This window comes from Schistocerca gregaria, chromosome 2 (genome assembly GCF_023897955.1).
Source record: "Schistocerca gregaria isolate iqSchGreg1 chromosome 2, iqSchGreg1.2, whole genome shotgun sequence".
NCBI lineage: Eukaryota > Metazoa > Arthropoda > Insecta > Orthoptera > Acrididae > Schistocerca > Schistocerca gregaria.
The window spans coordinates 968344404-968366280 of record NC_064921.1 but is presented as its reverse complement, the minus strand read 5'-3'; the positions used below and the strand labels follow the sequence as shown (position 1 = coordinate 968366280).

The 21877-nt window shown below is 47.6% G+C and overlaps 20 non-coding genes across 20 annotated transcripts; 7 read left to right on the top strand and 13 right to left on the bottom strand.

The window, feature by feature from the left end:
- Nucleotides 1-1851: 1851 nt before the first annotated feature.
- On the top strand, nt 1852-1924 carry Trnap-ugg (transfer RNA proline (anticodon UGG)). The gene has a single exon. It is a non-coding gene; the product is annotated as a tRNA-Pro (tRNA).
- A 1125-nt stretch (nt 1925-3049) lies between these two features.
- On the top strand, nt 3050-3121 carry Trnap-ugg (transfer RNA proline (anticodon UGG)). Its single transcript has one exon. It is a non-coding gene; the product is annotated as a tRNA-Pro (tRNA).
- Nucleotides 3122-4247: 1126 nt separating this feature from the next.
- On the top strand, nt 4248-4319 carry Trnaa-ugc (transfer RNA alanine (anticodon UGC)). Its single transcript has one exon. It is a non-coding gene; the product is annotated as a tRNA-Ala (tRNA).
- A 496-nt stretch (nt 4320-4815) lies between these two features.
- Nucleotides 4816-4887, bottom strand: Trnaq-uug (transfer RNA glutamine (anticodon UUG)). Its single transcript has one exon. It is a non-coding gene; the product is annotated as a tRNA-Gln (tRNA).
- Nucleotides 4888-6013: 1126 nt separating this feature from the next.
- Nucleotides 6014-6085, bottom strand: Trnaq-uug (transfer RNA glutamine (anticodon UUG)). Its single transcript has one exon. It is a non-coding gene; the product is annotated as a tRNA-Gln (tRNA).
- Nucleotides 6086-7839: 1754 nt separating this feature from the next.
- Trnap-ugg (transfer RNA proline (anticodon UGG)) lies at nt 7840-7911 on the top strand. Its single transcript has one exon. It is a non-coding gene; the product is annotated as a tRNA-Pro (tRNA).
- Nucleotides 7912-8407: 496 nt separating this feature from the next.
- On the bottom strand, nt 8408-8479 carry Trnaq-uug (transfer RNA glutamine (anticodon UUG)). The gene has a single exon. It is a non-coding gene; the product is annotated as a tRNA-Gln (tRNA).
- Nucleotides 8480-9035: 556 nt separating this feature from the next.
- Trnap-ugg (transfer RNA proline (anticodon UGG)) lies at nt 9036-9107 on the top strand. The gene has a single exon. It is a non-coding gene; the product is annotated as a tRNA-Pro (tRNA).
- A 496-nt stretch (nt 9108-9603) lies between these two features.
- Nucleotides 9604-9675, bottom strand: Trnaq-uug (transfer RNA glutamine (anticodon UUG)). Its single transcript has one exon. It is a non-coding gene; the product is annotated as a tRNA-Gln (tRNA).
- A 1124-nt stretch (nt 9676-10799) lies between these two features.
- Trnaq-uug (transfer RNA glutamine (anticodon UUG)) lies at nt 10800-10871 on the bottom strand. Its single transcript has one exon. It is a non-coding gene; the product is annotated as a tRNA-Gln (tRNA).
- Nucleotides 10872-11995: 1124 nt separating this feature from the next.
- On the bottom strand, nt 11996-12067 carry Trnaq-uug (transfer RNA glutamine (anticodon UUG)). Its single transcript has one exon. It is a non-coding gene; the product is annotated as a tRNA-Gln (tRNA).
- A 556-nt stretch (nt 12068-12623) lies between these two features.
- On the top strand, nt 12624-12695 carry Trnap-ugg (transfer RNA proline (anticodon UGG)). The gene has a single exon. It is a non-coding gene; the product is annotated as a tRNA-Pro (tRNA).
- A 498-nt stretch (nt 12696-13193) lies between these two features.
- Trnaq-uug (transfer RNA glutamine (anticodon UUG)) lies at nt 13194-13265 on the bottom strand. Its single transcript has one exon. It is a non-coding gene; the product is annotated as a tRNA-Gln (tRNA).
- Nucleotides 13266-14391: 1126 nt separating this feature from the next.
- Trnaq-uug (transfer RNA glutamine (anticodon UUG)) lies at nt 14392-14463 on the bottom strand. Its single transcript has one exon. It is a non-coding gene; the product is annotated as a tRNA-Gln (tRNA).
- A 1125-nt stretch (nt 14464-15588) lies between these two features.
- On the bottom strand, nt 15589-15660 carry Trnaq-uug (transfer RNA glutamine (anticodon UUG)). Its single transcript has one exon. It is a non-coding gene; the product is annotated as a tRNA-Gln (tRNA).
- Nucleotides 15661-16782: 1122 nt separating this feature from the next.
- On the bottom strand, nt 16783-16854 carry Trnaq-uug (transfer RNA glutamine (anticodon UUG)). The gene has a single exon. It is a non-coding gene; the product is annotated as a tRNA-Gln (tRNA).
- A 1121-nt stretch (nt 16855-17975) lies between these two features.
- Trnaq-uug (transfer RNA glutamine (anticodon UUG)) lies at nt 17976-18047 on the bottom strand. Its single transcript has one exon. It is a non-coding gene; the product is annotated as a tRNA-Gln (tRNA).
- A 1123-nt stretch (nt 18048-19170) lies between these two features.
- On the bottom strand, nt 19171-19242 carry Trnaq-uug (transfer RNA glutamine (anticodon UUG)). Its single transcript has one exon. It is a non-coding gene; the product is annotated as a tRNA-Gln (tRNA).
- A 556-nt stretch (nt 19243-19798) lies between these two features.
- On the top strand, nt 19799-19871 carry Trnap-ugg (transfer RNA proline (anticodon UGG)). The gene has a single exon. It is a non-coding gene; the product is annotated as a tRNA-Pro (tRNA).
- Nucleotides 19872-21562: 1691 nt separating this feature from the next.
- Nucleotides 21563-21634, bottom strand: Trnaq-uug (transfer RNA glutamine (anticodon UUG)). Its single transcript has one exon. It is a non-coding gene; the product is annotated as a tRNA-Gln (tRNA).
- Nucleotides 21635-21877: the final 243 nt, after the last annotated feature.

Sequence of the window (21877 nt, the reverse complement as noted above, 5' to 3'; positions counted from 1 at the left end):
AGACGGTGAGCGACTGTCACACTCCTCGAGGGCGAGTTGTAGCGACGCTGCTGTAGTGGGGTCCAGGGAGGCACCCTCCTTGGAATCCGTCATATTCGTGTGAGATCGTTCTTCAGATGGGACATCAGGAGCAGCCTCTCCTGTCGTCAGAACGCTCGAAGGGAGATCACTGTCGTGTATCAGCTCCACTGCCTGTGATGCCACATGAAGAAGTGTGTCGTCAGATGGCGTTTGACTCCTCTTCTTCCGTTTTCTGGGCGACCGTTGCTTTCGGAGGTGCTGTTCTGAATCAGAATGTGGATGTTCGATGTCCGAGGTCGCGCCAGTCTGAAGAAAGGCAGAGGTAGGCACCGCATTCGCGTCGATGTCCATCGAGCTCTGGAGAGTTGGTGGTGTCGTAGCCGTCAGAGGAGATGGTGCCGGTGAGGCCATGGCAGCACCGTCATTTCCAGTGGGGAGTGCCGGGTGGAGAAGAGGTGCTTCCTGAAGTGACGCATCGGGGCTGCGTACGGCTGTGGCGTAGCTATCTGGTAAAAAAGCGGCCGTCACTTTGGGAGCTGAGTCACTGGTCGGGACCTGGAGCAAACGTCGGCGGAGACATTCTGACCGAACATGGCCCTCCTGTCCGCAACCGGCACACGTCCGCGGCTGGCCATCATACATAACGATGGCTCGCACGCCACCTATCAGCAGATAGGATGGTACATGTTTGGAGAGTTCGATTTTGATTTGGCGGACACCATTCAACACGTTGTATGTCGTGAATGTCTGCCATTTCTCCGCGATGTGCCCCACAACATTGCCATAGGGTCGGAAAGCTTCGACGACCACATCTTGCGGCACTTCGAAAGGGAGCTCAAAAACCCGGATTGTTCGAAGTCCGAAACCAGCGTGATCGACCGTCACCTCTCCAATATGCCCGTCAGAATGTTTGAACTTGAGTCCGCGTGCGTGTTGTCGAACTACGTTAGCACACGCTTCCTCCGTCGTCATCTTAATATAGACGATGCTGCTAGTGATAGAGAAATGAATACCTATCACTTCCTGAGGGTCCAGACGTAGCTCTTCGCGAATGAATTGCTCAATTTCAAAAGCGCGTGGTCTAGCATGTTCGGCTTGGAATGTTACTTTAACTGTCGCTCGGCGGTAACAGTGCGCCATGAGGTGCAATAGAAATGGACGCTACACAACACGAAATACCGCGACGCGGAAGTAAACAAACTACGTTGCGCTGTCCGGCGCGCGGAGCCGGTCCGCACGCGACCACGGCCGAAAGCCGACTCCACCATGGAACCGGGTGGCTCTAGCGGACTTAAATTGAGCAGCATCTTGACATTAAACCGATAAGCTGCGATTTATTACATGTAGCGTCCTCAGGAAGTGTTTGCGTGGCTAATGAAGCAACCAAGTAGGCTGAAAGTGGAGGGAGCAACTTGGAATGTAGCGAGAATTCTTGCCAGTTTTCGTACATGGAGTGATGTCTAAGGATCAGGTAATCAAAATCGCGGAACAGCCGCTTTCGTATGGTGGATGCTTTGTGCTGGAAGCAGCCTAGCTATGAAAACAGCTATGGACACAGAGTACTGTCGAAAAGTGCGTGCTGTCAAACAACGCTACGTAGTGGGCGGATGGTGCGTGACACGATAACATTTACACTTCACATGATCGACATACTGTTACACAACTCAAGCAGTTCTTTCAGCCTTCACATACACTGGTCCTCAGCACAGCTCATGTTGTAGGAGTCGGATTAAGAAACCTCTTTGAGAATATGGTCCAGATTGGATGCTGCAACTAGCAAGTGCGGTAAGATCTGATTAGGTGGCGGGGTGCACACATGCTTCCTTGTGCGGCCTGTTGGTCTAGGGGTATGATTCCTGCTTTGGGTGCAGGAGGTCCCGGTTTCAAATCCCGGACAGGCACTACTTTTCACTTTCGCGACAGCCAAGGACTACGATAAACTAGCGAGTCTCTGAAAGTAAGCCATGCAACAGGGCAAACTGTGTGTCGGGCCACCGGCCAATGATATTGGCATGTGCGTCTTGTGAAAAGCAATCTACGAAGCAGGATTAAGCCGTCTTCGATTACTTATACCTATACCTAAATACTGACACGTAAAACGATTCGATTCGTTTCCCAGGAACTAGTACATCGCATGAACGTTTGTTAAATGCACGCGCATGCAGCACCCAAGACGGAGAGATGCTGGGGCAAGCAGCTGAGGTCGTCTTCTCGCAGTTGAACCCCTTACGTGCCGTTATTAATCCTAGTAGCAAAAGCATAAGCATTTGGAGCGTTCCCCATTCACGTGTGGACTGCTAATAACAATTTGCATTACATGATCCTAGCTAAAATTCTGGATATACAATTCCAACTACCAGTTCGTACACATTTCTAGAAACGATCGCAAAACACAGAGTCAGTTTCCACCGACACTTGAACTCGGATCGCTGGATTCAAAGTCCAGAGTGCTAACCATTACACCATGGAACCGGGTGGCTCTAGCGGACTTAAATTGAGCAGCATCTTGACATTAAACCGATAAGCTGCGATTTATTGCATGTAGCGTCCTCAGGAAGTGTTTGCGTGGCTAATGAAGCAACCAAGTAGGCTGAAAATGGAGGGAGCAACTTGGAATGTAGCGAGAATTCGTGCCAGTATTCGTACATGAAATGATGTCTAAGGGTCAGGTAATCAAAATCGCGGAACAGCCACTTTCGTATGGTGGATGCCTTGTGCTGGAAGCAGCCTAACAATGAAAACAGCTATGGACACAGAGTACTGTCGAAAAGTGCGTGCTGTCACACAACGCTACGTAGTGGGCGAATGGTGCGTGACACGATAACATTTGCACTTCACATGATCGACATACTGTTACACAACTCAAGCAGTTCTTTCAGCCTTCACATACACTGGTCCTTAGCACAGCTCATGTTGTAGGAGTCGGATTAAGAAACCTCTTTGAGAATATGGTAAAGATTGGATGCTGCAACTAGCAAGTGCGGCAAGATCTCATTAGGTGGCGGGGAGCACACATGCTTCCTTGTGCGGCCTGTTGGTCTAGAGGTATGATTCCTGCTTTGGGTGCAGGAGGTACCGGGTTCAAATCCCGCACAGGCCCTACTTTTCACTTTCGCGACAACCAAGCAATACGATAAACTAGCGAGTCTCTGAAAGTAAGCCATGCAACAGGGCAAACTGAGTGTCGGGCCACCGGCCACTGATATTGGCAAGTGCGTCTTGTGGAAAGCAATCTACGAAGCAGGATTACGCCGTCTTCGATTACTTATATCTATACCTAAATACTGACACGTACAACGATTCGATTCGTTTCCCAGGAACTAGTACATCGCATGAACGTTTGTTAAATGCACGCGCATGCAGCACCCAAGACGGAGAGATGCCCGGGCAAGCAGCTAAGGTCGTCTTCTCGCAGTTGAACCCCTTACGTGCCGTTATTAATCCTAGTAGCAAAAGCATAAGCATTTGGAGTGTTCCCCATTCACGTGTGGACTGCTATTACCAATTTGCATTACATGATCCTAACTAACTTTCTGGTTATACAATTCCAACTACCAGCTCGTACACATTTCTAGAAACGATCGCAAAACACAGAGTCAGTTTCCACAGAGACTTGAACTCGGATCGCTGGATTCAAAGTCCAGAGTGCTAACCATTACACCATGGAACCGGGTGGCTCTAGCGGACTTAAATTGAGCAGCATCTTGACATTAATCCGATAATCTGCGATTTATTGCATGTAGCGTCCTCAGGAAGTGTTTGCGTGGCTAATGAAGCAACCAAGTAGGCTGAAAGTGGAGGGAGCAACTTGGAATGTAGCGAGAATTCGTGCCAGTATTCGTACATGAAATGATGTCTAAGGGTCAGGTAATCAAAATCGCGGAACAGCCACTTTCGTATGGTGGATGCCTTGTGCTGGAAGCAGCCTAACAATGAAAACAGCTATGGACACAGAGTACTGTCGAAAAGTGCGTGCTGTCACACAACGCTACGTAGTGGGAGAATGGTGCGTGACACGATAACATTTGCAATTCACATGATCGACATACTGTTACACAACTCAAGCAGTTCTTTCAGCCTTCACATACACTGGTCCTTAGCACAGCTCATGTTGTAGGAGTCGGATTAAGAAACCTCTTTGAGAATATGGTAAAGATTGGATGCTGCAACTAGCAAGTGCGGCAAGATCTCATTAGGTGGCGGGGTGCACACATGCTTCCTTGTGCGGCCTGTTGGTCTAGAGGTATGATTCCTGCTTTGCGTGCAGGAGGTACCGGGTTCAAATCCCGCACAGGCCCTACTTTTCACTTTCGCGACAAGCAAGCAATACGATATACTAGCGAGTCTCTGAAAGTAAGCTGTGCAACAGGGCAAACTGACTGTCGGGCCACCGGCCACTGATATTGGCAAGTGCGTCTTGTGGAAAGCAATCTACGAAGCAGGATTACGCCTTCTTCGATTACTTATATCTATACCTAAAGACTGACACGTACAACGATTCGATTCGTTTCCCAGGAACTAGTACATCGCATGCACGTTTGTTAAATGCACGCGCATGCAGCACCCAAGACGGAGAGATGCTGGGGCCAGCAGCTGAGGTCGTCTTCTCGCAGTTGAACCCCTTACGTACCGTTATTAATCCTAGTAGCAAAAGCATAAGCATTTGGAGTGTTCCCCATTCACGTGTGGACTGCTAATAACAATTTGCATTACATGATCCTAGCTAAAATTCAGGATATACAATTCCAACACCCAGCTCGTACACATTTCTAGAAACGATCGCAAAACAGAGTCAGGTTCCACCGAGACTCGAACTCGGATCGCTGGATTCAAAGTCCAGAGTGCTAACCATTACACCATGGAACCGGGTGCCTCTAGCAGACTTAAATTGAGCAGCAACTTGACATTAAACCGATAAGCTGCGATTTATTGCATGTAGCGTCCTCAGGAAGTGTTTGCGTGGCTAATGAAGCAACCAAGTAGGCTGAAAGTGGAGGGAGCAACTTGGATTGTAGCGAGAATTCGTGCCAGTATTCGTACATGAAATGATGTCTAAGGGTCAGGTAATCAAAATCGCGGAACAGCCACTTTCGTATGGTGGATGCCTTGTGCTGGAAGCAGCCTAGCTATGAAAACAGCTATGGACACAGAGTACTGTCGAAAAGTGCGTGCTGTCACACAACGCCACGTAGTGGGCGGATGGTGCGTGACACGATAACATTTGCACTTCACACGATCGACATACTGTCACACAACTCAAGCAGCTCTTTCAGCCGTCACATACACTGGTCCTCAGCACAGCTCATGTTGTAGGAGTCGGATTAAGAAACCTCTTTGAGAATATGGTCCAGATTGGATGCTGCAACTAGCATGTGCGGCAAGATCTCAGTAGGTGGCGGGGTGCACATCTGCTTCCTTGTGCGGCCTGTTGTTATAGGGGTATTATTCCTGCTTTGGGTGCAGGTAGTCCCTAGTTCAAATCCCGGACAGGCCCTACTTTTCACTTTCGCGACAACCAAGCAATACGATAAACTAGCGAGTCTCTGAAAGTAAGCCATGCAACAGGGCAAACTGCGCGTCGGGCCACCGGCCAATGATATTGGCAAGTGCGTCTTGTGAAAAGCAATCTACGAAGCAGGATTAAGCCGTCTTCGATTACTTATATCTATACCTAAAGACTGACACGTACAACGATTCGATTCGTTTCCCAGGAACTAGTACATCGCATGCACGTTTGTTAAATGCACGCGCATGCAGCACCCAAGACGGAGAGATGCCCGGGCAAGCAGCTGAGGTCGTCTTCTCTCAGTTGAACCCCTTACGTGCCGTTATTAATCCTAGTAGCAAAAGCATAAGCATTTGGAGTGTTCCCCATTCACGTGTGGACTGCTATTACCAATTTGAATTACATGATCCTAACTAACATTCTGGTTATACAATTCCAACTACCAGCTCGTACACATTTCTAGAAACGATCGCAAAACACAGAGTCAGTTTCCACCGAGACTTGAACTCATATCGCTGGATTCAAAGTCCAGAGTGCTAACCACTACACCATGGAACCGGGTGGCTCTAGCGGACTTAAATTGAGCAGCATCTTGACATTAAACCGATAAGCTGCGATTTATTACATGTAGCGTCCTCAGGAAGTGTTTGCGTGGCTAATGAAGCAACCAAGTAGGCTGAAAGTGGAGGGAGCAACTTGGAATGTAGCGAGAATTCTTGCCAGTTTTCGTACATGGAGTGATGTCTAAGGATCAGGTAATCAAAATCGCGGAACAGCCGCTTTCGTATGGTGGATGCTTTGTGCTGGAAGCAGCCTAGCTATGAAAACAGCTATGGACACAGAGTACTGTCGAAAAGTGCGTGCTGTCACACAACGCTACGTAGTGGGCGGATGGTGTGTGACACGATAACATTTGCACTTCACATGATCGACATACTGTTACACAACTCAAGCAGTTCTTTCAGCCTTCACATACACTGGTCCTTAGCACAGCTCATGTTGTAGGAGTCGGATTAAGAAACCTCTTTGAGAATATGGTAAAGATTGGATGCTGCAACTAGCAAGTGCGGCAAGATCTCATTAGGTGGCGGGGAGCACACATGCTTCCTTGTGCGGCCTGTTGGTCTAGAGGTATGATTCCTGCTTTGGGTGCAGGAGGTACCGGGTTCAAATTACGCACAGGCCCTACTTTTCACTTTCGCGACAACCAAGCAATACGATAAACTAGCGAGTCTCTGAAAGTAAGCCATGCAACAGGGCAAACTGCGTGTCGGGCCACCGGCCACTGATATTGGCAAGTGCGTCTTGTGGAAAGCAATCTACGAAGCAGGATTACGCCGTCTTCGATTACTTATATCTATACCTAAATACTGACACGTACAACGATTCGATTCGTTTCCCAGGAACTAGTACATCGCATGAACGTTTGTTAAATGCACGCGCATGCAGCACCCAAGACGGAGAGATGCCCGGGCAAGCAGCTAAGGTGGTCTTCTCGCAGTTGAACCCCTTACGTGCCGTTATTAATCCTAGTAGCAAAAGCATAAGCATTTGGAGTGTTCCCCATTCACGTGTGGACTGCTATTACCAATTTGCATTACATGATCCTAACTAACTTTCTGGTTATACAATTCCAACTACCAGCTCGTACACATTTCTAGAAACGATCGCAAAACACAGAGTCAGTTTCCACCGACACTTGAACTCGGATCGCTGGATTCAAAGTCCAGAGTGCTAACCATTACACCATGGAACCGGGAGGCTCTAGCGGACTTAAATTGAGCAGCATCTTGACATTAAACCGATAATCTGCGATTTATTGCATGTAGCGTCCTCAGGAAGTGTTTGCGTGGCTAATGAAGCAACCAAGTAGGCTGAAAGTGGAGGGAGCAACTTGGAATGTAGCGAGAATTCGTGCCAGTATTCGTACATGAAATGATGTCTAAGGGTCAGGTAATCAAAATCGCGGAACAGCCACTTTCGTATGGTGGATGCCTTGTGCTGGAAGCAGCCTAACAATGAAAACAGCTATGGACACAGAGTACTGTCGAAAAGTGCGTGCTGTCACACAACGCTACGTAGTGGGAGAATGGTGCGTGACACGATAACATTTGCACTTCACATGATCGACATACTGTTACACAACTCAAGCAGTTCTTTCAGCCTTCACATACACTGGTCCTTAGCACAGCTCATGTTGTAGGAGTCGGATTAAGAAACCTCTTTGAGAATATGGTAAAGATTGGATGCTGCAACTAGCAAGTGCGGCAAGATCTCATTAGGTGGCGGGGTGCACACATGCTTCCTTGTGCGGCCTGTTGGTCTAGAGGTATGATTCCTGCTTTGGGTGCAGGAGGTACCGGGTTCAAATCCCGCACAGGCCCTACTTTTCACTTTCGCAACAAACAAGCAATACGATAAACTAGCGAGTCTCTGAAAGTAAGCCATGCAACGGGGCAAACTGAGTGTCGGGCCACCGGCCACTGATATTGGCAAGTGCGTCTTGTGGAAAGCAATCTACGAAGCAGGATTACGCCTTCTTCGATTACTTATATCTATACCTAAAGACTGACACGTACAACGATTCGATTCGTTTCCCAGGAACTAGTACATCGCATGCACGTTTGTTAAATGCACGCGCAAGCAGCACCCAAGACGGAGAGATGCTGGGGCCAGCAGCTGAGGTCGTCTTCTCGCAGTTGAACCCCTTACGTACCGTTATTAATCCTAGTAGCAAAAGCATAAGCATTTGGAGCGTTCCCCATTCACGTGTGGACTGCTATTAACAATTTGCATTACATGATCCTAGCTAAAATTCTGGATATACAATTCCAACACCCAGCTCGTACACATTTCTAGAAACGATCGCAAAACAGAGTCAGGTTCCACCGAGACTCGAACTCGGATCGCTGGATTCAAAGTCCAGAGTGCTAACCATTACACCATGGAACCGGGTGCCTCTAGCAGACTTAAATTGAGCAGCAACTTGACATTAAACCGATAAGCTGCGATTTATTGCATGTAGCGTCCTCAGGAAGTGTTTGCGTGGCTAATGAAGCAACCAAGTAGGCTGAAAGTGGAGGGAGCAACTTGGATTGTAGCGAGAATTCGTGCCAGTATTCGTACATGAAATGATGTCTAAGGGTCAGATAATCAAAATTGCGGAACAGCCACTTTCGTATGGTGGATGCCTTGTGCTGGAAGTAGCCTAGCTATTAAAACAGCTATGGACACAGAGTACTGTCGAAAAGTGCGTGCTGTCACACAACGCCACGTAGTGGGCGGATGGTGCGTGACACGATAACATTTGCACTTCACACGATCGACATATTGTCACACAACTCAAGCAGCTCTTTCAGCCATCACATACACTGGTCCACAGCACAGCTCATGTTGTAGGTGTCGGATTAAGAAACCTCTTTGAGAATATGGTCCATATTGGATGCTGCAACTAGCAAGTGCGGCAAGATCTCAGTAGGTGGCGGGGTGCACACCTGCTTCCTTATGCGGCCTGTTGGTCTAGAGGTATGATTCCTGCTTTGGGTGCAGGAGGTCCCGGGTTCAAATCCCGCACAGGCCCTACTTTTCACTTTCGCGACAACCAAGCAATACGATAAACTAGCGAGTCTCTGAAAGTAAGCCATGCAACAGGGCAAACTGCGTGTCGGGCCACCGGCCACTGATATTGGCAAGTGCGTCTTGTGGAAAGCAATCTACGAAGCAGGATTACGCCGTCTTCGATTACTTATATCTATACCTAAAGACTGACACGTACAACGATTCGATTCGTTTCCCAGGAACTAGTACATCGCATGCACGTTTGTTAAATGCACGCGCATGCAGCACCCAAGACGGTGAGATGCTGGGGCCAGCAGCTGAGGTCGTCTTCTCGCAGTTGAACCCCTTACGTGCCGTTATTAATCCTAGTAGCAAAAGCATAAGCATTTGGAGCGTTCCCCATTCACGTGTGGACTGCTATTAACAATTTGCATTACATGATCCTAGCTAAAATTCTGGATATACAATTCCAACTCCCAGCTCGTACACATTTCTAGAAACGATCGCAAAACAGAGTCAGGTTCCACCGAGACTCGAACTCGGATCGCTGGAATCAAAGTCCAGAGTGCTAAACATTACACCATGGAACCGGGTGCCTATAGCAGACTTAAATTGAGCAGCATCTTGACATTAAACCGATAAGCTGCGATTTATTGCATGTAGCGTCCTCAGGAAGTGTTTGCGTGGCTAATGAAGCAACCAAGTAGGCTGAAAGTGGAGGGAGCAACTTGGAATGTAGCGAGAATTCGTGCCAGTATTCGTACATGAAATGATGTCTAAGGGTCAGGTAATCAAATTCGCGGAACAGCCACTTTCGTATGGTGGATGCCTTGTGCTGGAAGCAGCCTAGCTATGAAAACAGCTATGGACACAGAGTACTGTCGAAAAGTGCGTGCTGTCACACAACGCCACGTAGTGGGCGGATGGTGCGTGACACGATAACATTTGCACTTCACACGATCGACATACTGTCACACAACTCAAGCAGCTCTTTCAGCCATCACATACACTGGTCCTCAGCACAGCTCATGTTGTAGGAGTCGGATTAAGAAACCTCTTTGAGAATATGGTCCATATTGGATGCTGCAACTAGCAAGTGCGGCAAGATCTCATTAGGTGGCGGGGTGCACACATGCTTCCTTGTGCGGCCTGTTGGTCTAGAGGTATGATTCCTGCTTTGGGTGCAGGAGGTACCGGGTTCAAATCCCGCACAGGACCTACTTTTCACTTTCGCGACAACCAAGCAATACGATAAACTAGCGAGTCTCTGAAAGTAAGCCATGCAACAGGGCAAACTGAGTGTCGGGCCACCGGCCACTGATATTGGCAAGTGCGTCTTGTGGAAAGCAATCTACGAAGCAGGATTACGCCGTCTTCGATTACTTATATCTATACCTAAAGACTGACACGTACAACGATTCGATTCGTTTTCCAGGATCTAGTACATCGCATGCACGTTTGTTAAATGCACGCGCATGCAGCACCCAAGACGGAGAGATGCTGGGGCAAGCAGCTGAGGTCGTCTTCTCGCAGTTGAACCCCTTACGTGCCGTTATTAACCCTAGTAGCAAAAGCATAAGCATTTGGAGCGTTCCCCATTCACGTGTGGACTGCTATTAACAATTTGCATTACATGATCCTAGCTAAAATTCTGGATATACAATTCCAACTACCAGCTCGTACACATTTCTAGAAACGATCGCAAAACAGAGTCAGGTTCCACCGAGACTCGAACTCGGATCGCTGGAATCAAAGTCCAGAGTGCTAAACATTACACCATGGAACCGGGTGCCTATAGCAGACTTAAATTGAGCAGCATCTTGACATTAAACGGATAAGCTGCGATTTATTGCATGTAGCGTCCTCAGGAAGTGTTTGCGTGGCTAATGAAGCAACCAAGTAGGCTGAAAGTGGAGGGAGCAACTTGGAATGTAGCGAGAATTCGTGCCAGTATTCGTACATGAAATGATGTCTAAGGGTCAGGTAATCAAAATCGCGGAACAGCCACTTTCGTATGGTGGATGCCTTGTGCTGGAAGCAGCCTAGCTATGAAAACAGCTATGGACACAGAGTACTGTCGAAAAGTGCGTGCTGTCACACAACGCCACGTAGTGGGCGGATGGTGCGTGACACGATAACATTTGCACTTCACACGATCGACATACTGTCACACAACTCAAGCAGCTCTTTCAGCCATCACATACACTGGTCCTCAGCACAGCTCATGTTGTAGGTGTCGGATTAAGAAACCTCTTTGAGAATATGGTAAAGATTGGATGCTGCAACTAGCAAGTGCGGCAAGATCTCATTAGGTGGCGGGGTGCACACATGCTTCCTTGTGCGGCCTGTTGGTCTAGAGGTATGATTCCTGCTTTGGGTGCAGGAGGTACCGGGTTCAAATCCCGCACAGGACCTACTTTTCACTTTCGCGACAACCAAGCAATACGATAAACTAGCGAGTCTCTGAAAGTAAGCCATGCAACAGGGCAAACTGAGTGTCGGGCCACCGGCCACTGATATTGGCAAGTGCGTCTTGTGGAAAGCAATCTACGAAGCAGGATTACGCCGTCTTCGATTACTTATATCTATACCTAAAGACTGACACGTACAACGATTCGATTCGTTTTCCAGGATCTAGTACATCGCATGCACGTTTGTTAAATGCACGCGCATGCAGCACCCAAGACGGAGAGATGCTGGGGCAAGCAGCTGAGGTCGTCTTCTCGCAGTTGAACCCCTTACGTGCCGTTATTAACCCTAGTAGCAAAAGCATAAGCATTTGGAGCGTTCCCCATTCACGTGTGGACTGCTATTAACAATTTGCATTACATGATCCTAGCTAAAATTCTGGATATACAATTCCAACACCCAGCTCGTACACATTTCTAGAAACGATCGCAAAACAGAGTCAGGTTCCACCGAGACTCGAACTCGGATCGCTGGACTCAAAGTCCAGAGTGCTAACCATTACACCATGGAACCGGTTGCCTCTAGCAGACTTAAATTGAGCAGCAACTTGACATTAAACCGATAAGCTGCGATTTATTGCATGTAGCGTCCTCAGGAAGTGTTTGCGTGGCTAATGAAGCAACCAAGTAGGCTGAAAGTGGAGGGAGCAACTTGGATTGTAGCGAGAATTCGTGCCAGTATTCGTACATGAAATGATGTCTAAGGGTCAGGTAATCAAAATCGCGGAACAGCCACTTTCGTATGGTGGATGCCTTGTGCTGGAAGCAGCCTAGCTATTAAAACAGCTATGGACACAGAGTACTGTCGAAAAGTGCGTGCTGTCACACAACGCCACGTAGTGGGCGGATGGTGCGTGACACGATAACATTTGCACTTCACACGATCGACATACTGTCACACAACTCAAGCAGCTCTTTCAGCCTTCACATACACTGGTCCTCAGCACAGCTCATGTTGTAGGTGTCGGATTAAGAAACCTCTTTGAGAATATGGTCCATACTGGATGCTGCAACTAGCAAGTGCGGCAATATCTCAGTAGGTGGCGGGGTGCACACCTGGTACCTTGTGCGGCCTGTTGGTCTAGGGGTATTATTCCTGCTTTGGGTGCAGGAGGTCCCGGGTTCAAATCCCGCACAGGCCCTACTTTTCACTTTCGCGACAACCAAGCAATACGATAAACCAGCGAGTCTCTGAAAGTAAGCCATACAACAGGGCAAACTGCGCGTCGGGCCACCGGCCAATGATATTGGCAAGTGCGACTTGTGAAAAGCCATCTACGAAGCAGGATTAAGCCGTCTTCGATTACTTATATCTATACCTAAATACTGACACGTACAACGATTCGATTCGTTTCCCAGGAACTAGTACATCGCATGAACGTTTGTTAAATGCACGCGCATGCAGCACCCAAGACGGAGAGGTGCTGGGGCAAGCAGCTGAGGTCGTCTTCTCGCAGTTGAACTCCTTACGTGCCGTTATTAATCCTAGTAGCAAAAGCATAAGCATTTGGAGCGTCCCCCATTCACGTGTGGACTGCTATTAAGAATTGGCATTACATGATCCTAACTAACATTCTGGTTATACAATTCCAACTACCAGCTCGTACACATTTCTAGAAACGATCGCAAAACACAGAGTCAGTTTCCACCGAGACTTGAACTCGGATCGCTGGATTCAAAGTCCAGAGTGCTAACCATTACACCATGGAACCGGGTGGCTCTAGCGGACTTAAATTGAGCAGTATCTTGACATTAAACCGATAAGCTGCGATTTATTACATGTAGCGTCCTCAGGAAGTGTTTGCGTGGCTAATGAAGCAACCAAGTAGGCTGAAAGTGGAGGGAGCAACTTGGAATGTAGCGAGAATTCTTGCCAGTATTCGTACATGAAATGATGTCTAAGGGTCAGGTAATCAAAATCGCGGAACAGCCGCTTTCGTATGGTGGATGCTTTGTGCTGGAAGCAGCCTAGCTATGAAAACAGCTATGGACACAGAGTACTGTCGAAAAGAGCGTGCTGTCACACAACGCTACGTAGTGGGCGGATGGTGCGTGACACGATAACATTTGCACTTCACATGAGCGACATACTGTTACACAACTCAAGCAGTTCTTTCAGCCTTCACATACACTGGTCCTCAGCACAGCTCATGTTGTAGGAGTCGGATTAAGAAACCTCTTTGAGAATATGGTCCAGATTGGATGCTGCAACTAGCAAGTGCGGCAAGATCTCAGTAGGTGGCGGGGTGCACATCTGCTTCCTTGTGCGGCCTGTTGTTATAGGGGTATTATTCCTGCTTTGGGTGCAGGTAGTCCCTAGTTCAAATCCCGGACAGGCCCTACTTTTCACTTTCGCGACAACCAAGCAATACGATAAACTAGCGAGTCTCTGAAAGTAAGCCATGCAACAGGGCAAACTGTGTGTCGGGCCACCGGCCAATGATATTGGCATGTGCGTCTTGTGAAAAGCAATCTACGAAGCAGGATTAAGCCGTCTTCGATTACTTATACCTATACCTAAATACTGACACGTACAACGATTCGATTCGTTTCCCAGGAACTAGTACATCTCATGAACGTTTGTTAAATGCACGCGCATGCAGCACCCAAGACGGAGAGATGCTGGGGCAAGCACTTGAGGTCGTCTTCTCGCAGTTGAACCCCTTACGTGCCGTTATTAATCCTAGTAGCAAAAGCATAAGCATTTGGAGCGTTCCCCATTCACGTGTGGGCTGCTATTAACAATTTGCATTACATGATCCTAGCTAAAATTCTGGATATACAATTTCAACTACCAACTAGTACACATTTCTAGAAACGATCGCAAAACACAGAGTCAGGTTCCACCGAGACTCGAACTCGGATCGCTGGATTCAAAGTCCAGAATGCTAACCATTACACCATGGAACCGGGTGCCTCTAGCACACTTAAATTGAGCAGCATCTTCACATTAAACCGATAAGCTGCGATTTATTGCATGTAGCGTCCTCAGAAAGTGTTTGCGTGGCTAATGAAGCAACCAAGTAGGCTGAAAGTGGAGGGAGCAACTTGGAATGTAGCGAGAATTCGTGCCAGTATTCGTACATGAAATGATGTCTAAGGGTCAGGTAATCAAAATCGCGGAACAGCCACTTTCGTATGGTGGATGCCTTGTGCTGGAAGCAGCCTAGCTATGAAAACAGCTATGGACACAGAGTACTGTCGAAAAGTGCGTGCTGTCACACAACGCCACGTAGTGGGCGGATGGTGCGTGACACGATAACATTTGCACTTCACACGATCGACATACTGTCACACAACTCAAGCAGCTCTTTCAGCCATCACATACACTGGTCCTCAGCACAGCTCATGTTGTAGGTGTCGGATTAAGAAACCTCTTTGAGAATATGGTCCATACTGGATGCTGCAACTAGCAAGTGCGGCAAGATCTCAGTAGGTGGCGAGGTGCACACCTGCTACCTTGTGCGGCCTCTTGGTCTAGGGGTATTATTCCTGCTTTGGGTGCAGGAGGTCCCGGGTTCAAATCCCGCACAGGCCCTACTTTTCACTTTCGCGACAACCAAGCAATACGATAAACCAGCGAGTCTCTGAAAGTAAGCCATACAACAGGCAATCTGCGCGTCGGGCCACCGGCCAATGATATTGGCAAGTGCGTCTTGTGAAAAGCAATCTACGAAGCAGGATTAAGCCGTCTTCGATTACTTATATCTATACCTAAATACTGACACGTACAACGATTCGATTCGTTTCCCAGGAACTAGTACATCGCATGCACGTTTGTTAAATGTACGCGCATGCAGCACCCAAGACGGAGAGATGCTGGGGCCAGCAGCTGAGGTCGTCTTCTCGCAGTTGAACCCCTTACGTGCCGTTATTAATCCTAGTAGCAAAAGCATAAGCATTTGGAGCGTTCCCCATTCACGTGTGGACTGCTATTAACAATTGGCATTACATGATCCTAACTAACATTCTGGTTATACAATTCCAACTACCAGCTCGTACACATTTCTAGAAACGATCGCAAAACACAGAGTCAGTTTCCACCGAGACTTGAACTCGGATCGCTGGATTCAAAGTCCAGAGTGCTAACCATTACACCATGGAACCGGGTGGCTCTAGCGGACTTAAATTGAGCAGCATCTTGACATTAAACCGATAAGCTGCGATTTATTACATGTAGCGTCCTCAGGAAGTGTTTGCGTGGCTAATGAAGCTACCAAGTAGGCTGAAAGTGGAGGGAGCAACTTGGAATGTAGCGAGAATTCGTGCCAGTATTCGTACATGAAATGATGTCTAAGGGTCAGGTAATCAAAATCGCGGAACAGCCACTTTCGTATGGTGGATGCCTTGTGCTGGAAGCAGCCTAGCTATGAAAACAGCTATGGACACAGAGTACTGTCGAAAAGTGCGTGCTGTCACACAACGCTACGTAGTGGGCGGATGGTGCGTGACACGATAACATTTGCACTTCACATGATCGACATACTGTTACACAACTCAAGCAGTTCTTTCAGCCTTCACATACACTGGTCCTCAGCACAGCTCATGTTGTAGGAGTCGGATTAAGAAACCTCTTTGAGAATATGGTCCAGATTGGATGCTGCAACTAGCAAGTGCGGCAAGATCTCAGTAGGTGGCGGGGTGCACACCTGCTTCCTTGTGCGGCCTGTTGTTATAGGGGTATTATTCCTGCTTTGGGTGCAGGTAGTCCCTAGTTCAAATCCCGGACAGGCCCTACTTTTCACTTTCGCGACAACCAAGCAATACGATAAACTAGCGAGTCTCTGAAAGTAAGCCATACAACAGGGCAAAGTGTGTCGGGCCACCGGCCAATGATATTGGCAAGTGCGTCTTGTGAAAAGCAATCTACGAAGCAGGATTAAGCCGTCTTCGATTACTTATATCTATACCTAAAGACTGACACGTACAACGATTCGATTCGTTTCCCAGGAACTAGTACATCGCATGCACGTTTGTTAAATGCACGCGCATGCAGCACCCAAGACGGAGAGATGCTGGGGCCAGCAGCTGAGGTCGTCTTCTCGCAGATGAACCCCTTACGTACCTTTATTAATCCTAGTAGCAAAAGCATAAGCATTTGGAGCGTTCCCCATTCACGTGTGGACTGCTATTAACAATTTGCATTACATGATCCTAGCTAAATTTCTGGATATACAATTCCAACTACCAACTAGAACACATTTCTAGAAACGATCGCAAAACAGAGTCAGGTTCCACCGAGACTCGAACTCGGATCGCAGCATTCAAAGTCCAGAGTGCTAACCATTACACCATGGAACCGGGTGCCTCTAGCAGACTTAAATTGAGCAGCATCTTGACATTAAACCGATAAGCTGCGATTTATTACATGTAGCGTCCTCAGGAAGTGTTTGCGTGGCTAATGAAGCAACCAAGTAGGCTGAAAGTGGAGGGAGCAACTTGGAATGTAGCGAGAATTCGTGCCAGTATTCGTACATGAAATGATGTCTAAGGGTCAGGTAATCAAAATCGCGGAACAGCCACTTTCGTATGGTGGATGCCTTGTGCTGGAAGCAGCCTAGCTATGTAAACAGCTATGGACACAGAGTACTGTCGAAAAGTGCGTGCTGTCACACAACGCTACGTAGTGGGCGGATGGTGCGTGACACGATAACATTTGCACTTCACATGATCGACATACTGTTACACAACTCAAGCAGTTCTTTCAGCCTTCACATACACTGGTCCTCAGCACAGCTCATGTTGTAGGAGTCGGATTAAGAAACCTCTTTGAGAATATGGTCCAGATTGGATGCTGCAACTAGCAAGTGCGGCAAGATCTCATTAGGTGGGGGGTGCACACCTGCTTCCTTGTGCGGCCTGTTGTTATAGGGGTATTATTCCTGCTTTGGGTGCAGGTAGTCCCTAGTTCAAATCCCGGACAGGCCCTACTTTTCACTTTCGCGACAACCAAGCAATACGATAAACTAGCGAGTCTCTGAAAGTAAGCCATACAACAGGGCAAAGTGTGTCGGGCCACCGGCCAATGATATTGGCAAGTGCGTCTTGTGAAAAGCAATCTACGAAGCAGGATTAAGCCGTCTTCGATTACTTATATCTATACCTAAAGACTGACACGTACAACGATTCGATTCGTTTCCCAGGAACTAGTACATCGCATGCACGTTTGTTAAATGCACGCGCATGCAGCACCCAAGACGGAGAGATGCTGGGGCCAGCAGCTGAGGTCGTCTTCTCGCAGATGAACCCCTTACGTACCTTTATTAATCCTAGTAGCAAAAGCATAAGCATTTGGAGCGTTCCCCATTCACGTGTGGACTGCTATTAACAATTTGCATTACATGATCCTAGCTAAATTTCTGGATATACAATTCCAACTACCAACTAGAACACATTTCTAGAAACGATCGCAAAACAGAGTCAGGTTCCACCGAGACTCGAACTCGGATCGCAGCATTCAAAGTCCAGAGTGCTAACCATTACACCATGGAACCGGGTGCCTCTAGCAGACTTAAATTGAGCAGCATCTTGACATTAAACCGATAAGCTGCGATTTATTACATGTAGCGTCCTCAGGAAGTGTTTGCGTGGCTAATGAAGCAACCAAGTAGGCTGAAAGTGGAGGGAGCAACTTGGAATGTAGCGAGAATTCGTGCCAGTATTCGTACATGAAATGATGTCTAAGGGTCAGGTAATCAAAATCGCGGAACAGCCACTTTCGTATGGTGGATGCCTTGTGCTGGAAGCAGCCTAGCTATGTAAACAGCTATGGACACAGAGTACTGTCGAAAAGTGCGTGCTGTCACACAACGCTACGTAGTGGGCGGATGGTGCGTGACACGATAACATTTGCACTTCACATGATCGACATACTGTTACACAACTCAAGCAGTTCTTTCAGCCTTCACATACACTGGTCCTCAGCACAGCTCATGTTGTAGGAGTCGGATTAAGAAACCTCTTTGAGAATATGGTCCAGATTGGATGCTGCAACTAGCAAGTGCGGCAAGATCTCATTAGGTGGGGGGTGCACACCTGCTTCCTTGTGCGGCCTGTTGTTATAGGGGTATTATTCCTGCTTTGGGTGCAGGTAGTCCCTAGTTCAAATCCCGGACAGGCCCTACTTTTCACTTTCGCGACAACCAAGCAATACGATAAACTAGCGAGTCTCTGAAAGTAAGCCATGCAACAGGGCAAACTGTGTGTCGGGCCACCGGCCAATGATATTGGCAAGTGCGTCTTGTGAAAAGCAATATACGAAGCAGGATTAAGCCGTCTTCGATTACTTATATCTATACCTAAAGACTGACACGTACAACGATTCGATTCGTTTCCCAGGAACTAGTACATCGCATGCACGTTTGTTAAATGCACGCGCATGCAGCACCCAAGACGGAGAGATGCTGGGGCCAGCAGCTGAGGTCGTCTTCTCGCAGATGAACCCCTTACGTACCTTTATTAATCCTAGTAGCAAAAGCATAAGCATTTGGAGCGTTCCCCATTCACGTGTGGACTGCTATTAACAATTTGCATTACAAGATCCTAGCTAAATTTCTGGATATACAATTCCAACTACCAACTAGAACACATTTCTAGAAACGATCGCAAAACAGAGTCAGGTTCCACCGAGACTCGAACTCGGATCGCAGCATTCAAAGTCCAGAGTGCTAACCATTACACCATGGAACCGGGTGCCTCTAGCAGACTTAAATTGAGCAGCATCTTGACATTAAATCGATACGCTGCGATTTATTACATGTAGCGTCCTCAGGAAGTGTTTGCGTGGCTAATGAAGCAACCAAGTAGGCTGAAAGTGGAGGGATCAACTTGGAATGTAGCGAGAATTCTTGCCAGTATTCGTACATGAAATGATGTCTAAGGATCAGGTAATCAAAATCGCGGAACAGCCGCTTTCGTATGGTGGATGCTTTGTGCTGGAAGCAGCCTAGCTATGAAAACAGCTATGGACACAGAGTACTGTCGAAAAGTGCGTGCTGTCACACAACGCTACGTAGTGGGCGGATGGTGCGTGACACGATAACATTTGCACTTCACATGATCGACATACTGTTACACAACTCAAGCAGTTCTTTCAGCCTTCACATACACTGGTCCTCAGCACAGCTCATGTTGTAGGAGTCGGATTAAGAAACCTCTTTGAGAATATGGTCCAGATTGGATGCTGCAACTAGAAAGTGCGGCAAGATCTCATTAGGTGGTGGGGTGCACACGTGCTTCCTTGTGCGGCCTGTTGGTCTAGGGGTATGATTCCTGCTTTGGGTGCAGGAGGTCCCGGTTTCAAATCCCGGACAGGCACTACTTTTCACTTTCGCGACAACCAAGCAATACGATAAACTAGCGAGTCTCTGAAAGTAAGCCATGCAACAGGGCAAACTGTGTGTCGGGCCACCGGCCAATGATATTGGCAAGGGCGTCTTGTGAAAAGCAATCTACGAAGCAGGATTAAGCCGTCTTCGATTACTTATATCTATACCTAAATACTGACACGTACAACGATTCGATTCGTTTCCCAGGAACTAGTACATCGCATGAACGTTTGTTAAATGCACGCGCATGCAGCACCCAAGACGGAGAGATGCTGGGGCAAGCAGCTGAGGTCGTCTTCTCGCAGTTGAACCCCTTACGTGCCGTTATTAATCCTAGTAGCAAAAGCATAAGCATTTGGAGCGTTCCCCATTCACGTGTGGACTGCTAATAACAATTTGCATTACATGATCCTAGCTAAGATTCTGGATATACAATTCCATCTACCAGCTCGTACACATTTCCAGATACGATCGAAAAACAGAGTCAGGTTACACCGAGACTCGAACTCGGATCGCAGCATTTAAAGTCCAGAGTGCTAACCATTACACCATGGAACCGGGTGCCTCTAGCAGACTTAAATTGAGCAGCATCTTGACATTAAACCGATAAGCTGCGATTTATTACATGTAGCGTCCTCAGGAAGCGTTTGCGTGGCTAATGAAGCAACCAAGTAGGCTGAAATTGGAGGGAGCAACTTGGAATGTAGCGAGAATTCGTGCCAGTATTCGTACATGAAATGATGTCTAAGGGTCAGGTAATTAAAATCGCGGAACAGCCACTTTCGTATGGTGGATGCCTTGTGCTGGAAGCAGCCTAGCTATGAAAACAGCTATGGACACAGAGTACTGTCGAAAAGTGCGTGCTGTCACACAACGCTACGTAGTGGGCGGATGGTACGTGACACGATAACATTTGCACTTCACATGATCGACATACTGTTACACAACTCAAGCAGCTCTTTCAGCCTTCACATACACTGGTCCTCAGCACAGCTCATGTTGTAGGAGTCGGATTAAGAAACCTCTTTGAGAATATGGTCCATATTGGATGCTGCATCTAGCAAGTGCGGCAAGATCTCATTAGGTGGCGGGGTGCACACATGCTTCCTTGTGCGGCCTGTTGGTCTAGCGGTATGATTCCTGCTTTGGGTGCTGGAGGTCCCGGTTTCAAATTCCGGACAGGCACTACTTTTCACTTTCGCGACAGCCAAGGACTACGTTAAACAAGTGAGTCTCTGAAAGTAAGCCATGCAACAGGGCAAACTGAGTGTCGGGCCACCGGCCAATGATATTGGCAAGGGCGTCTTGTGAAAAGCAATCTACGAAGCAGGATTAAGCCGTCTTCGATTACTTATAGCTATACCTAAATACTGACACGTACAACGATTCGATTCGTTTCCCAGGAACTAGTACATCGCATGAACGTTTGTTAAATGCACGCGCATGCAGCACCCAAGACGGAGAGATGCTGGGGCAAGCAGCTGAGGTCGTCTTCTCGCAGTTGAACCCCTTACGTGCCGTTATTAATCCTAGTAGCAAAAGCATATGCATTTGGAGCGTTCCCCATTCACGTGTGGACTGCTAATAACAATTTGCATTACATGATCCTAGCTAAAATTCTGGATATACAATTCCAACTACCAGCTCGTACACATTTCTAGAAACGATCGCAAAACAGAGTCAGGTTCCACCGAGACTCGAACTCGGATCGCTGGATTCAAAGTCCAGAGTGCTAACCATAACACCATGGAACCGGGTGCCTCTAGCAGACTTAAATTGAGCAGCATCTTGACATTAAACCGATAAGCTGCGATTTATTGCATGTAGCGTCCTCAGGAAGTGTTTGCGTGGCTAATGAAGCTACCAAGTAGGCTGAAAGTGGAGGGAGCAACTTGGAATGTAGCGAGAATTCGTGCCAGTATTCGTACATGAAATGATGTCTAAGGGTCAGGTAATCAAAATCGCGGAACAGCCACTTTCGTATGGTGGATGCCTTG